At 43.0% G+C, this 15,162-nt stretch overlaps 1 protein-coding gene across 1 annotated transcript in view; it reads right to left on the reverse strand.

The window, feature by feature from the left end:
• ADAMTS18 (ADAM metallopeptidase with thrombospondin type 1 motif 18) overlaps positions 1-14,804 on the reverse strand; it is a 114,252-nt gene extending 99,448 nt beyond the window's left edge. Inside the window, exon 1 of the mRNA XM_081118571.1 lies at positions 14,721-14,804. The gene's annotated coding sequence lies outside the window, so the exon portion shown is untranslated. The remainder of the gene's footprint in view (positions 1-14,720) is intronic.
• Between the last annotated feature and the right edge of the window lie 358 nt (positions 14,805-15,162).

A 15,162-nucleotide genomic window follows, 5' to 3' on the forward strand; every position in this document is an offset into this window, starting at 1 on the left:
GAAGAGAACAAAAAGGCTGAGTAAGGTTGCATTTGCTCTCTCTGTCTTTGAGCTGGGACCTTGGTCATCTACTGCGTTCAGACTATGACTGGACCTTACACCAAGGGCTCTCCTGAGTCTCCCACTGCTAACTGCAGATCTTGGGACTTCTCAGCCTCCATAATACACGAGTCAATTCCTTATATTTATATATGTAATGTTATATATTATATTGATGTATTATATATGAATAATGTATTATATAATAATTACATGTTAATATATAATACACATGCATTTCTCTGGAGAACCCTAATACAGCCCCACCCACACTGAGCCCACCACCACAAATAGAAAGAGAAAGGGGGTGCACCTGAAAAGCAGCCACTGCCATTTCCCTGGACCAAGAATGTCTCCTTTCTTTCTGTAGAATAAAGGCCACCTGCTCCTCACTTCAAATCTTTCTGAGAAAACCCTTTTCTTTTCTGGCCTAAGAAAGTCAGACTCGGCAAAGGATTATAACATTAGAATCAAAGCCAGGCGCTTGAACTCTCCAGCTGGGGCAGACACCACTTCAGGGTTGGCACAGAGAAAACCTCCTATCCGCTGACTTCTCCTGCCAGCCTCAGTTAGCATTGCTACCAGCCAGGGAAATTTGCTCGGATATCCATTGGGGCAGAAATACAATGAGTTAACTAAATATTCTGATACATTAAATGTAATCCTAAATCAGATACCATATATTTTTAAATGCTCACTGATTTCAATTATTTTTGCCACTGAATCCCTGTTAGAGAGAGAATTTTGAAATACTGTACCTTTAGCTTTTAATGTCCTGAACCTGGATATTTTAAAAACTATACTTTGCTTTGCTTCTGCAATCTGTCAATTAGCATAACTATTAAAACAAACCAGAAAGATGAGACTTACTAAAGTTTCCATTTTTTTAGAAAAGTGAAAGTTAAACTGGCAAGATATGATCAAATATATAATTAGAAGAAAATCCATGTGCATATTCTGAAAATTTCCAAGACAGCTCTTTCATTTATTTGCAAGGGAAATATTCAATTTAGCATTATCAAAATTGTACAATTATCTTTGTAACTGTATAAATGTGATGCCTCCAGACAAAAACATCAGAATGTCCATAGCAGAGAGTATTAAAAAAGAAACCTGAAGATGCTGTTAAAGTTCTGTTTGGAAAACAGGCAGTTTTAACAAGCTAGTCAATCAAAAGTTGAATCTTTTCGCCTGGTTGGCGTGGCTCAGTGGTTAACCGTCAACCCATGAACCAGGAGGTCATGGCTTGATTCTCTGTCGGGGCACATGCCCGGGTTTCGGGCTCGATCCCCAGTCAGGGGCATGCAGGAGGCAGCCGATCAATGATTCTCTCTCATCATTCATGTTTCTCTCTCTCTCTCTCCCCCTCTCCCTTCCTCTCTCTGAAATCAATAAAAACATATATATTTTTTAAAAAATGAATCTTTTCTGCCTGTTTGCTTTCACTGTACATGTTAGGGAACTTCAGGATAGAAGATGACTAGACTTGTACTGGCCAATAACTGTAATTGTAATACTCACACTGGATTACATAAGATAAAAGTAGCTCGTTAATAATTTTGTATAGGTTATATCTTGAAATAATATTTTCGATATATTGGATTAAATAAAACATACAGTTGACTCTTGAACAAAGCAGGGGTTAGAGGGGCCAACCCACCGCTCAGTCTAAAATCCATGTGCAGCTATGTAATACCAGCATGAATTTCACCTGTCTTTTTCCTCACCTTTTAAAATGACCACTAGAAAATTTAAAATTACATATGCTAGCTTGCATTACATTCTACCAGAAAGCACTGTGCCAGAGCAAAGAGGAGATGGAATTCCATGCATCATAAAAAGAAAATAGAGGATTGTATGGGGGAGGGGTACATTTTTTAAATGTTGTCATTACTTAAAAATAAAAATCTACTGCACACTAAAATTAGATCCATTAAAATAAACATCTTCAAAGACACAAATGAACTGCATATGAATGTTGAGCAATGTAACCCATCAATAAGCATTCTTGGTTTACAACACTGCCCCACATGTCACTGTCCAAACAAATCAAAGAAGTCAATTAAAAGTGGATACAGCGTGTGAAGTCATCCTCTAAGCCAACCACCGCGTCTCCATCTCCCTCCAACTGCGCACTGACAGGCATAAAATGCGCTCGCTTGTATTTGCTGCTTTAAAGTCATCTGCAGTTATTGTTGGCAGACATAGTGAGGTGTGTAACAGCAAGACAGACGACTGACAGAGCAGTGAACCAACCAGACAGACAATGCATCCAAGATGCGCTGGTAGGGACAAATATTGACAAGGCTAGCTTCAGTGAGCCCTCACAGTGGGGCACCGCACCCAATAAACGCTGCTTCGCGACGCGTGCAGGCCAACCGCCACTGCGTTGACCTGTCGGCCACTCTGTGCCAAGGGCCCTTACCGCATTATGCTTGCCCGTGTCCTCTGTGAGACTATGAGCACTTTGCAGAAAGTGTCCCTAACTTGCTCATCTCTCTCACAGTGAGGACTTTCATTTCAAAATGACAGAAACTAAAGTTAAACTGGGTTAACCAAAAAAGGCCCTCCTGGAGCAGATATTCAAGAGGGGAAGGTGGCATGTACAAGAAAATATAAACAAGTAAATAGTATGAAGAAAAATATAACAGGGCAACGGGATGGGGAGTGACAGGTGTCAGAGAGGAACTTTTTGCAATGGTGACATTTGCACAGAGAACTGAAGAGCACAGGAAGTGAAGGAAGGAACCGGTTGAGTATCTTGGGGAAGAGCCTTCAATGGGCAAAGTCACTAGAGGAGGGGCACCTGGGGACACTGAAAGGCAGCGGAGGTCAGAAGGGCCGGGGTGTAGTGTGTGATGGTAAAAAGGGTAGAAACTAGGCCAAAGGGGCTGGATCACACAGGGCCTTGCAGTCCATGGTAAGAAACTTGGATTACAGGCTACGGATAATGGAAAAGCCATTAGATGGTCGAGAAGAAAGTGAAATTTACTGTGGGAAGGATAGATTATGGGGACACAGGAGGTGAGAGAGAATCATCAGACAGGAGGCTATGGCAGGAATCAGGTGAGAGGGGGACGGTGGCTTAGGTCACAGCGGTCGCGGTGGAGGTGATAAGAAGTGGTCAGAATCGGGGGTATTTTGAGTTGACCTATAAGCACTGAAATCGACACAGATGTGTGCGTAAGATCGCCAGGCATCTACATATCTTCACAGGCTGATGCAATCATTGAAATTGCCTGCCCATCGTGTTAAAAATTGGTCTCATCACTCCCTCAGTTGTGCTCTCATGGTGCTTTAAACATACCTTAACCATAATATTGATTTTGTCACACTGTCTTTATGTGTTTATATTCCGATCACTATTACTCCCCACTCTCCCACTGGAATATCCTAGAATTTAGGAACCACATTATCAATTTTGAATTCCCATAGTCTATCATAGTACTAAGGTGCATAGTGACCTGGGAATAAATGTTTTGGGTTAGAAGGATGGGTGGATGGGTGAGGAGGTGAATAGGTGGGTGGGTGGATGTGTGGGTGAATGAATGGGAGGGTGAAAGCATGGGTGGGTAGGAAAGAGGAAGGAATAAAGGGAAAACAAAGAAGAAATGTCAAGTAATTAGCTGCTGACAGCGAGTAATATAAGCCCTAAAGTTACCTGCTATTTAGTATGAGTAGCTGATGGATGATTTAAGATGACCGATTCCAGAAAGAGAAGAGACTCATTAGGTGTTCATACCTGCTACAGAGTAAGCACTATAGAAATTTTCTATATTAGCTTTTTTTTATTGCTGTGTAACAAATTACCACATGTATACAGCAGCTTAAAACAACACTCATTTATGAGCTCACAGTTCTGCAAGTCAGAAGTCTGGGCACAGTGTGACTGGGTTCTCTGCTCAGGGTTTTCTAAGGCTAAAATCAGGATGATCGCCAGGCTGCATTCCTCTCTGGAAGCTCTGGGAAAGAATCCACCCTCGAGTTCATTCAGACTGTTGGCAGAATTCGGTTCCTTTCAGTTGTCGGGCTAAGGCCCTGTTTCCTTGCTGGCTGTCGGCTAGAGGCCACTCGGCTCCGAGAGGCCACCTGCATGCCTTGCCACGTGGCCCCCTCAAGCTCTGAGAAACAGAGACTTTCTCACATGTAAATCCCTCCAGCTATGAACCTCTCTGACTCTTCCTGACTCTCTATGATTAGGTCAAACCTACCTGGAAAATCCCCCTTTCTTAAGGTCAACTGATTTGAAGCCTTGATTCTACCTGTAAAAGCCCTCCCCGGCAGGACCTGAGTTAGTGATTGACTGAATCCTTAAGAGAGCATAGTGTATACCAGGGGCCCAGAAGCTTGGGGCCAACTTAGAATTCTACCTACCACAATGTGTATACGGTATCGTCATCTCATTGAATTCTCACAGCAGCCCTCTGAAGTTGTCCTTCCATCTCCACTTTATGGAAGAAGAAACTAGATTCTCAGATAATTTGATAATGTCCCAACGCTGGGCGAAGGGTACATGGGAACCCTCTGTATTATCTTCACAACTTCTTGTGACTCTAAAATTATTTCAAAATAAAATGCCTCAAAAAGAGTAATTTCATCAGGATCATGTAACTAGTAAGTGAAAGAGAGAGGCTTCTAAAATCCCATGCATTATAACATCCTGCCTTCTGAAATTATTGCATTTCTAAAGTGATAGTGTCTCTAAAGTTCCTGACATTTATCTAGCCCAGGGGTTCTCAATCTTTTCTCTGCATTAGAACCAACTGGGGACCCTTTAAAGAACACAGATGCCTGGGCCCTGCCCTTGGACCCTTGCTTTCATTGGTCAGGAGTGGGATCTGGGCCTCTATTTTTTAAAGCCATGTATGTTACAAATCACTGATCTAGACACTATAAATGACAGTGTTAAATATGTCTGTTAAACAGAAATTAGTATTTACTTTACACACCAAAGGAATCCTTTTGAAAGAATGAAATTCATCTTACTTCAATGCATTTTACTGGAAAGCAAGGACTGCAAAAGCCAGAGATGGTAAAACTAAGAAGTAGGAAAACACACTCACAAATTGAGAGAATGCATTTCGCTAATATTTTCTTTCCCCCATCTCTGTGCTGCATAAAATAGACCTAAACTCAACTATTACGGTGGAACAAAAAATTGAGTTTGTTATTTATTCACAGAGAAATTCCTGTTGGGTAACTCTCTGCTGCCCTGGAAATGGCCAAGTAAAATATAAAAGAGGGATGAGGAGCTGTAAAGTCACAGAATGAACCCACAGACACCAGCCGGCCCTCGGCTGGAGGAGAGCTCAGTAAATCGTCGGAAAGATAACCTCCCTTGACTAGCTTATCTCAAACCCTTTCAAGGGCTGCCTCTCCAAGAAGGGCTGTGCACACAGCCGACGTCTAGTAAATTAGTGATGTGCACTAGATAATTTATATTAGAAGGCATCCCCCTTGACGTGTAGTGGGAACAGGGGCAGATAAAACATTCCCCAGCTAAGCATGAATAAGCAATGAAAAGAATTCAGCTGAAAATGAAATCCTTAGATACATCAAAGGCAGCCCTTCAGGAGAGGTGAGCCTGCCGTCCAAACAGACCCCTCTCGCCAGACTCGCCGGGTGGTATCTGAGCGTGGCCCGCCCTGTAACTGGAGAGAAAACCGTGGGAACCGGCTGCGACGGGAATAACTCGATGTAACGGAGGAAGAACTCCTGGGCTCGCGGGCTGAGAGCTGCGGGAAGCCCAGGCAAATATTTTGGGTTATGAAAGATTTAATGTGCATGGCTATCACTGGGCCTGTAAATAGTTGGACTTCAGTATGATTTTTCTCTTAAGTTGTTTATTTCCGATGGTGGAACAGCATGCGGTTTTACCGACACGTATGCTCCGTGGGACAGAACTACTCTTCGAATTGACTCCGTCGTAGGCTCAGGGAAAACAAAGATGAAATGAGCTCTCAGTAACGTTGCATGTTATACAACCAAGATGATAGCTACAGCCATACTGGGTGACTAACATCAGTATCAGCAAGCAAATTTCTGGCCACAGCTCATGTCCCATATGTGTTTGGCACCTCAGCTTCTCACAAAGGAGGTCTCTCAGTCTCTTCTCTCTCTCTTCCCTCCCCCCCATAAAATACAGAACTGCATTCAACCCATATACATGCATGCTCTTTTCAGCAACAGCAAAAAAACAAAAAACAAACGTGAATCAGAAGGTAATGATTAAAAATGCAGCAGTTAAAAGAACAAGATAGGTGCATATGTAGCAATGAGGAAGGAACTCCAAGGGACATATTATTCTAAAGCACTCCTCCTTCCCCAAAATGCTTCAGGAAAAGTATTGACTAATGCAATTTATGTGCATTTCAAATGCATGGGTGCACACACACAACAGAAATAAGAAACTCTGGTTTCAAAAAGAGCTCAAGCTGACAGATAACTGTGGAGCTCCTGGCTTGCTGTGCAACAGGCCAGACATCCTTCTGTGTATTAATTCACACAGCCACACATAAATTAAAATATAAGGTAGCCTTAGTCAGATACACAGATGAATTGAGTGTGACTCTCTGGGGTTTACAGACAGGTGAGAGATCAAAGAAAGCCCCAAGTCCCACATTCTTGTTGTCAGGTACAATATAGGTGACAGCTGTGGCATTATTGCTGAATAAGTCTCATGAGATACCAGCCACTTGAGGAAATGTTTGAATGATCTCTGGAGCTCAGGATGTCCTGTATGCTAAAGGAAGTCTAGCAACGGCCAATTGCTGAGAGGCCCCAAAACAAAACAAAACAAAACACCCAAACAGTGATAACATCATTGGGTACCTTGGATCCAACCTTGCTAACAGCCAGCCATCCTAGCCCAGGGAGGGATGAGTTTGAAGGATTACTTCAGAGCCAAAAAAGCCCCATTTTTAAAAATGCTGAGCCTAGTTGCAGATGGAACTGGTCTACTTGCAAATGAAAAGTCCTATAATATATAAATAAGAATAATCTCTACATTTCGATTTACCCTGGCCACCCAACCTGCCCACCTTAGCATATATACTGGCTAACGCTAGTCAGAGCATCGGTAGCCACACTTACACAGTGTGATGCCTTCCACCAAGAAAAGCAATCTTCCAGAAGAGGTTCCAGTAGTGCTCCACTGCCATGAGATGGTCCTTTGCAGACGCCTGTAGGACACTGATTCACAGTCCCCAGTGGCTGCTGGGACTACTTGAGGCTTTTCTCTCCTTTACTCAAATGGACATCAGGCCCTACCCAGGGCCTCCTGAATTTGCAGGGGTGGGGGCCAACTGTATGTTGTTTTTTGTTTTTTCCAAAGTGTCCAGTTCTTTTTGAAGTGTACAGAGAAAAGAAAAAAATATGTTACTGCAGACCTTGAATACCCATATGCTGAGTGGAGGGAAAATATTATAAAGGCCAAGGTCTGGGTCTCAGCTGATTCTTCTCTCCACGGCTCCAATTTTATTAGCCCAGTAAGTGCTCATAAATAGAAATGATTCTTATTGTCTGGGCTAAAACTTCCCTGCCTGTGGGTGGTAAGGAGGACTGACATTAGCCAGTTTTGAAAACTCCTTTATGGAAGAAGGTTTGCAATCAGGACATTACTCTCCCATTACCATGACCAATATTACTACTAGGTGCCAGGTACTAGTTTAAGCATTGTACATGGAGTATTTTTCTTTCAGTTAAGCATCCATAAACCCCATGGGAGAGGTACTACTATGATCCTCATCTTACCAATGAGGAAATCAAGCCCAGAGAGGGTAAGTGACTGGACATGGGTCATGCAGTTAAGAAAGGCCAGAGCTGGGACCTGGGAGTCGGCCCTCAAAGCCGTTACACTGACCTGCTCTAGCGCACATGCGTGCAGCTGTATCTTTATCTACTTGTGGATCCTTCCTCTTTGATTCTTTATCTTTCTCCCATTTTATTTCTTTAGAGTTGATTAAATAAAAGGGTTAGTTTCCCCGCCCCCCCAACAAAACCCCAAACGTTCTCAGTGGGATGGTGGCTAACGCCCAAGTGCTCTCTTCCTGTCTGAACCGGCTGGGAGAGAATCCAGGATGGGAGCCTCCACTGTCATTTGCTTCCCGGACGCTCTCCTCGTCCAAAGTCAAGATCAATCAAGAGCGACCCAGGCTCAGTGCACATCGTGAAGTGTCACAGTCTCATGCGACAGACAGCGTTACCATGGCCACTTCACAGATGTGAAAACCAAGGCATGGAGCTCTGGGAGCTGTGAAGGCAGCTTGGGGAGTCTGAAGCTTTGGTGGCCTCATAAACAGGAAGATAGCCGGGGGGAAAGGATCAGTCCTGCTGCCTCCCTCCCATGTGAGCACCCCTCAACTCAGCCTTGGGGTCCAGCTCTCAGGCTAAAACTTTGGCTATTTTTTTAAAAAAGAGATTGGGTGGAATTTTGCTAAAAATGTTGCTATGGGCAAACAACTGTCTTCACAAACCATGTCAAAAGAAGGCACACAAAAGAGAGGCAAAAAAAAAAAAAAATTTTTTTTTTTTTTACCCTTGATGAATCAAGTAATAAACCCAAGAAAATCTCTCTGATTTGGGTCAGCCTGCACCCAAAAACTTGTAAATACAACCCAGGCTAATCCTTAATTTCACATGATCCTCTCAAGTGACTGGAAAGTTCCAAAGGGGTCTATGTAATTCCGCAAACCCCTGCTAGCTAACAAGGCCTCACAAAGCAGCAGAGCTGCCTGTCTGGACCAAGGTCATTTAACTTCAGCCCTTTTATGAATGGAAATCGGCTTTCTAAAGACTACTGGGCAGGCAGTGACCAGCAAAAGACAACTCAATGGCTGAGCCTTCTGAGTCATAAAATACTTCTGAAAAGGGGAGATCAAAAGGCCCTGCCACCCACTGAAACCTAACTGCTTCCAAAGTTCCTCGCAGGGACCCAGGCTCTCTGGAGAATGGGTCCCTGCCGTCAGGCTACAAAGGCCACCACTAAGAAAGATACAATGAGGACATTAGGGCAGCCAGCCATGGAGGAGAAATGCCACTTACAGTTTAATTGTTGGGGACAAAGGAAAGAGAAAGGAAGGAAAGCCAAGTGACAAAATTGGACAGTGCATCCGAGTCGAGGCTGGAGGGATCCGGTGGCAGTCTTGATCCCAGCACACATTTCACACTGAGCTCCTGATGCCGTGCTCAGGCTGGACCGAATCAGAGACTGGACCGAAAATGCCAAGAGGAGCAGCACAGCAGCCTACCCCTCTCCCCAAGTGAGGTCATGAATCACAGGTAAAGTTCTGATTTATTACAGATCTGGGCACAAATGCAATAGGGGTGACAGTTTTTGCGTGTCTTTTCACTTGGTCCTCATGTTGTGAATGGTGTTTGGTGTTAAGAGTTTCTTAAGCAAAGGGTGCATTTGCCCAACTGGAACACATGGATATTTGATTTATCAGGTACCAGTAAAGTGCAAATAATCTTAGACCTAGATGTTGTTCCTTTATACTAGACCACAGAACCCTGGACAAATTGTTGATGGAAGCATGGCTTAAAAAGGGAGGAGGTAGTTAAATTTGTATCAAAATTCCACCTTTTGGAGCTTCACAATGCACACTGGCATATTAAAAGGTATGAAATGTATTACACAAAACACATTTGCCTAATTATATTTATATTTAATGTTTCCCCAACTACATGGGAATATATAGCCAAGAAACCACTTATATGGTCATGAAACCCTTTTTCCCCCCTGAAGCATCACTTAACAGTTGGAAATCAATACATAATATTATAATATCTCTTTGGGGAATCATTGATTTGATGGTTTTCTTACTACAACAAGACTGCAAAGAGAAGCTCCTTGAAAAAAATTTTCATGACCAAATAAATTAGGGAAACTCTAGGTTTAAACAGAGTTAAACCAATGTCTTTAATGTAGGACATTTCTGGTTACTATATGCTAACGCGCGTGGTCAAACTCCAAAAGGTAGCACTGGCACTAATTTGACAGTGTTGCCCCCTTTTCTAAAACTAGATCCCATGAACTCTTTGTTCCAGGGTTCTGTTGAATCATTGCTTGGTTCAAAATAAAATATCAATTTCTAGGTCTAAAATTACCATAGAGTGAAATTCCTAGTTTTACTCACTGTGCTCTGAACAGTGCCTGACATAACAGAAGCTCATCAATAGTTGTTGGAAAAAAGAATAATCCTTCAATGTGTCTTTCTGGCCGCTTCTCAAAATACACTTGCACTAAGTTTCTAAAGTGGGATCGATCTGTCAAAACAACAAATCAGATTGAAACAATCTTCCTATATGTCCAAAGTCTTAATCCAATGGTTCTCTACTGTTAGTGTGCATTCAAATCACTTGGAGAATTAAAAATATCCTTCCTGGGCCCAGCTTCCCTGACATTCTGTTGGGGGTAAAGAAATCCAAATTTTTAACACCTCAGGTAAAGGTAATGCATCGGATTGTACTGAAAATCGCTGTCCTGATAAAAAGGATCACTAAGGGGGAACATTTCTGGGAAGAAAGGTCTTTTGGATCTCCCAGTGTGCAAGAAGAAAGATACAGGGTTTTTCCTATCATACCAGAAAACAAAATTAAGAAATATTAGTGAAAGTTATAAAAAGGTAGGTGGAAGTTCAACAGCAAGATTAAGAGTCTCAACAACAGCACGGACTTCCTGGATCTAATGGCCTTCGCATCACTGTGATAGTCAAGAAGAGGCTGGAGATGGTAGGAAGGACATGCACGGCAGATGGTGACATGGATGAAATTAATCTGCAACTCGGAGATTCTGGGACAACGCTGCAAACCCAAATACCTTCACAGAGTGCAAGGCAGCCAGGTGTAGGGGGCAGTGGTGAGCTGGAGAGGACTTGCTCCTCGATGAAGGCATTTGAAATTTAAAAAAACAATCACCCCAGACATAAAGGGAGGCAAAATTCACTCAGGGAAGTTCGCAACTCCTGTTTTATGAATTATTCCAAGTCAATAACTGCCTACGCATCTCCTGAATAAAGTGAGACCTGTCAGTTTAGGGGAGTGCCTTTTCAGATAATATTCTAAGTAGAGTTTAATTCTGAATTATTGAGGGAAATTCCCTGCCAGAGAAACCCTAGCTGGAGTAGGCACATAACCATGTAAGTGCTTATATTTCACTATTGTAACCCTTCCAGCCATTCTCACTCTCTCCTGGGGTTTCCCTGGCAGTCAGGATAATGGTTAGCTTCCCTACTGGTACTTTGTCATCCAAAGGTGACTTATGACTTTCCTACTGCACACTGCACGCACACTAGGAGATTGCTCTGATCCCTAAAGGCATTCCAATGCCAAGTCACCCAGCCCCACTCTTACAGATACACTAGTGTAGAGACATCAAGTGGAAGAAGCTTCATCTCTTGGTCTCATTCATCTCATGTCAGTTTCTGTATTAAGAAGAGTTGCTCTTCTCTTCTAGCATGTGGACTTTGATGAGACTCTCCAACAAGCATGTTAGAGGTATGTTGTCTTTCTCCTGAACTCTCAAATCATTCACTATTCTGAGTCTATTACAGTAGTTGCTAATTAACTTTAGAGAAAGTATTAACCTCTTGTTTGGCCAAAGAAGTTGGGCAATGTCTATGGTTTCCAAGTAGCAGAAAGGATGAACAAATTCCTTCTCCCAACATAATTATGTCCCTCCATCCTCATTTCTCAAAGTCCCTAGTGAACAGTCCCCTCAATGTGGTGCCTCATGTGATCTCACAGGGGTCACTGCTCCTATTTGATAGGATTTCATATGCAGGTCAACTCATCGTTGGAGACTCAAAGACATAATAACAATGATGTTAAGCTGACAAAGGTGTTTTTGCTCAGAATTCCTGTTTCCATTCACTGAGAAAGGAAAAACCACTACAGTTTAGGCTGAAAATAGTTATACTATTTCTTGTCCATGTATGATATAGATAGATCACCAAAGAGAATATACAAATGGCCAAAAAGCATAAAAAATTATACTCAACTTCAACACCCATCAGGACAATACAAACTAAACCCATAACTACTTTACAGCCATGAGAGTGGCTAAAATGGAAAAGATAGACAATAGCAAGTGTTGGTGAGGATGTGGAGCAACTGGAACTTTCACACACTGCTGATGGGAGTGTAAATACGTGCAATCACTTTGGAAAGCTGTTTGGTAGAATCTGTTAAAGCTGAATATACACATAACCTGTCACCCAGAAACTTCATTCTTAGAATGTCTCTATAAGTTCACCAAACGGCATACACAAGAATGGTCAGCAGTACTGAAAACTGAAAACAATCTGAATGTCCACTAATAATTAAATGGAAGCATTGTGAAATGTTCATACAGAGGAATACTGTATGGTTCTATTTATGTAAAATATTAAAATAGGCAAAATTAAGCAATGTTAGAAGTTGAAACAGTGGTTACCTATGACGGGTAGTGACTGGGAAGGGGACATGACGTATCTGCTGGGGCACTGGTAATGTCTTGTTTGATCTGGTTGGTAGTTACATGGGTGTGAACCTTTCCAAAATTCATTAAGCTGTACTCTATGATTTTTCTACATATACATTATATTTCAATACAAGGTTACACAAATTAATACAGCGTGGTGTCTCAGCTTCTCCGTGGTGGCTCTGTGCCCTTTCTTGTTTTATTTTCTTATTGTTGAATAGAGTCTGGGTGTATGTTTTTTGTAGGGTCATGGGGAGGTGGGTAATGCAAATGAGATAAGCTTGATTCTCTCCCTACCGCATGCCAAATGGGTCCTGCCAGGACCAATGAATTGGATAATCAGAGGCAGATGCCTAGAAATGGCAGTGGTTATAGAAATCATCTTACATGTTTCAGGAGAGTAAACTGAGGTCTACAGAAATAAATATAATTAAGAATGTGTTGGACAACGGTGGGATAGAATCTGAATTTCATGATTATACAGATGCAGATGTGATTACCCACTACCTCTTTCACAACCATCACATTAACTCGCTTCATTCTTATGTGTTAAGTGAGCATTTGCTCCCTGTTCCAAAGAAAATCTCCTCCTTAGGACATATAACCCAACATCTATTCATATGAGACAACTGATCAGATTTCCTATCACTCACAGAGAGTGGAATCCTGAGAGCACTAAATGTGAGGCACCTACGTTCTACAGGAACCAGAACACACATAGAGCAATGATTCCTTTCTAGGAACAGCTGTAAGAAGTCGCAGCTTCTCCCCATGTAAGAAGTCGCTTCATCCCCACAGCACTATCACCTAAACTCCTGCCATCCCATTTTAGAGATGAAGAAACTAAGACACAGAGACCAGTAACTTGCCCAAGGTCCTACTAGTAAGTGCTGGTGTGAGAATGACCCTGGACAGGCTGCTCTTAACCACTGTTTTATGGAATGGGGTCATCTAAACCACTATAGTGGGGTGCCTACACTCCACTGAGACATCAGGACACTGGAATAGACAGGAGAGAGGGAAATGTGGGAGGATGCCCCCCCCAAAGAGCAGGAAACTCATGACAAAACAAAAAAGGTATTTGTGTTTGTGCACACACATGTACATGTATATAGCCATGTTATAATATACAGGTTATTAGAGAGCCACCTTGATCATTTAAATGGATCAAGCTTAGTTGGGAACTGGTAAGTCTTTGTTTCACTCTATGCCTTCAAGGCTATACGAAGGAATAGCATAGCTCTGATGGTGATGATTTTAGCTAAATTTCAAAGCACAATACGGGGCTGGTGGTGGTTGTTAAATAGCAAAGTTTCAACTAGCCAGGAACATGGGGGTTCCCATTCACCGGCACCCAAGTGACCCTTGCTTTGTGTCATCATGTACCGTGTGCATTATTACCAAGCACACATGCAGCTGGGCTTTCTCACATTCCCCTCCTTCTAGCCATCCCAGAGCATGTCCAGCATGTGTCTCCACCCCCCCCCCCCCAGTTCTGTCAGTTCAAGGCACTTCTCAATTGCAAGACAGAATGAAATCAACCCCAAAGGCCATTTACCGCCTCATATATTTGATTGGATTCCGAGACAAGTACATTTACACGAAGATTCTAGGCCCGGAGCTCAGCAGATGAAGATCACGCGGAGGGGGAAGCTTGTCCCAAACACTTCTAAGCTCTCTGCGGCCCTGGACGGCACCCTCGAAGCCCTGCCAGCCCTCGAACACACCACACTCTAAGAGGACATTTTACACGAGCAGGACAACAAGAAAAGATCAAAGAGGACCAAAGGCCTCCCTTCTACGTGGAGGTCGGGCTTAGCAGGGCTGCTGAACGCAATTCTGCACGGAACTAGTCTTCCCATTTCAAAGCAACGTGGAGGCGTGCGGCTTGTTAGATTTATATAAAGCCTGGTCTCTCAAGACTTCCCAATGCGAACAGCATCCATCAAATTAATTTCCTTGGGGACTGTCTCAACCATGGAGCATGAAGACCATTAAACATCAAAAGAAAAGCTCTAAATGGTAATTAAAGTTCTATTATATTTTCTCTTTCTGGGAGCAGATTAGAGTAATCCAATTGAGAATATTATAAGTATCAAAGCTGACAGTGTGGATGGGTCGAGCTGGCGGGAAGAGCACTTAATATTGCAGACATCTGTTCATTCAAGTTATACAAAATGCACGCGACACAGGGAGCGGATGCCAAGTGTGGGGTACTTACCAGGCCGGCGCAAGTAGACACGGCCACGGAGGAGGAGCTGTCATTCCTGATAAATCCCTGATAGAAACATCGCTGCACCCTGGGTCCCCGAGTCTCTGAAGCACCATCTTTTCCAAGTACCTGGACTATAAAGTGACTGCTCAAAATCGCCGAGGGCTTAAGTTCTAAATGGAGTTCCTGTCCAAATGCTGAAAATCGGTAATGCAGGGAGCTGCTGGCACTCTGCGCAGATCGCTTCCTCCTGCCGCTGTGCAAAATGTCGTGTGAAATATATGACCCGCCCGCGTCCACTTCTACCGGTGTGACAAAGACGTAATCTGCAAGGGGAAGGGGTTAGCTGTCAGCACCCAGGGCCCGCACTGCCGATCCATCACTTCTCAGCAAGCTGGCAGAGCGCCGCACAGCTCAAAGATACCTTTGTTCCTATGGCCATGCGTCTACA

Source organism: Miniopterus schreibersii (assembly GCF_964146895.1).
Source record: "Miniopterus schreibersii genome assembly, chromosome: 18".
NCBI lineage: Eukaryota > Metazoa > Chordata > Mammalia > Chiroptera > Miniopteridae > Miniopterus > Miniopterus schreibersii.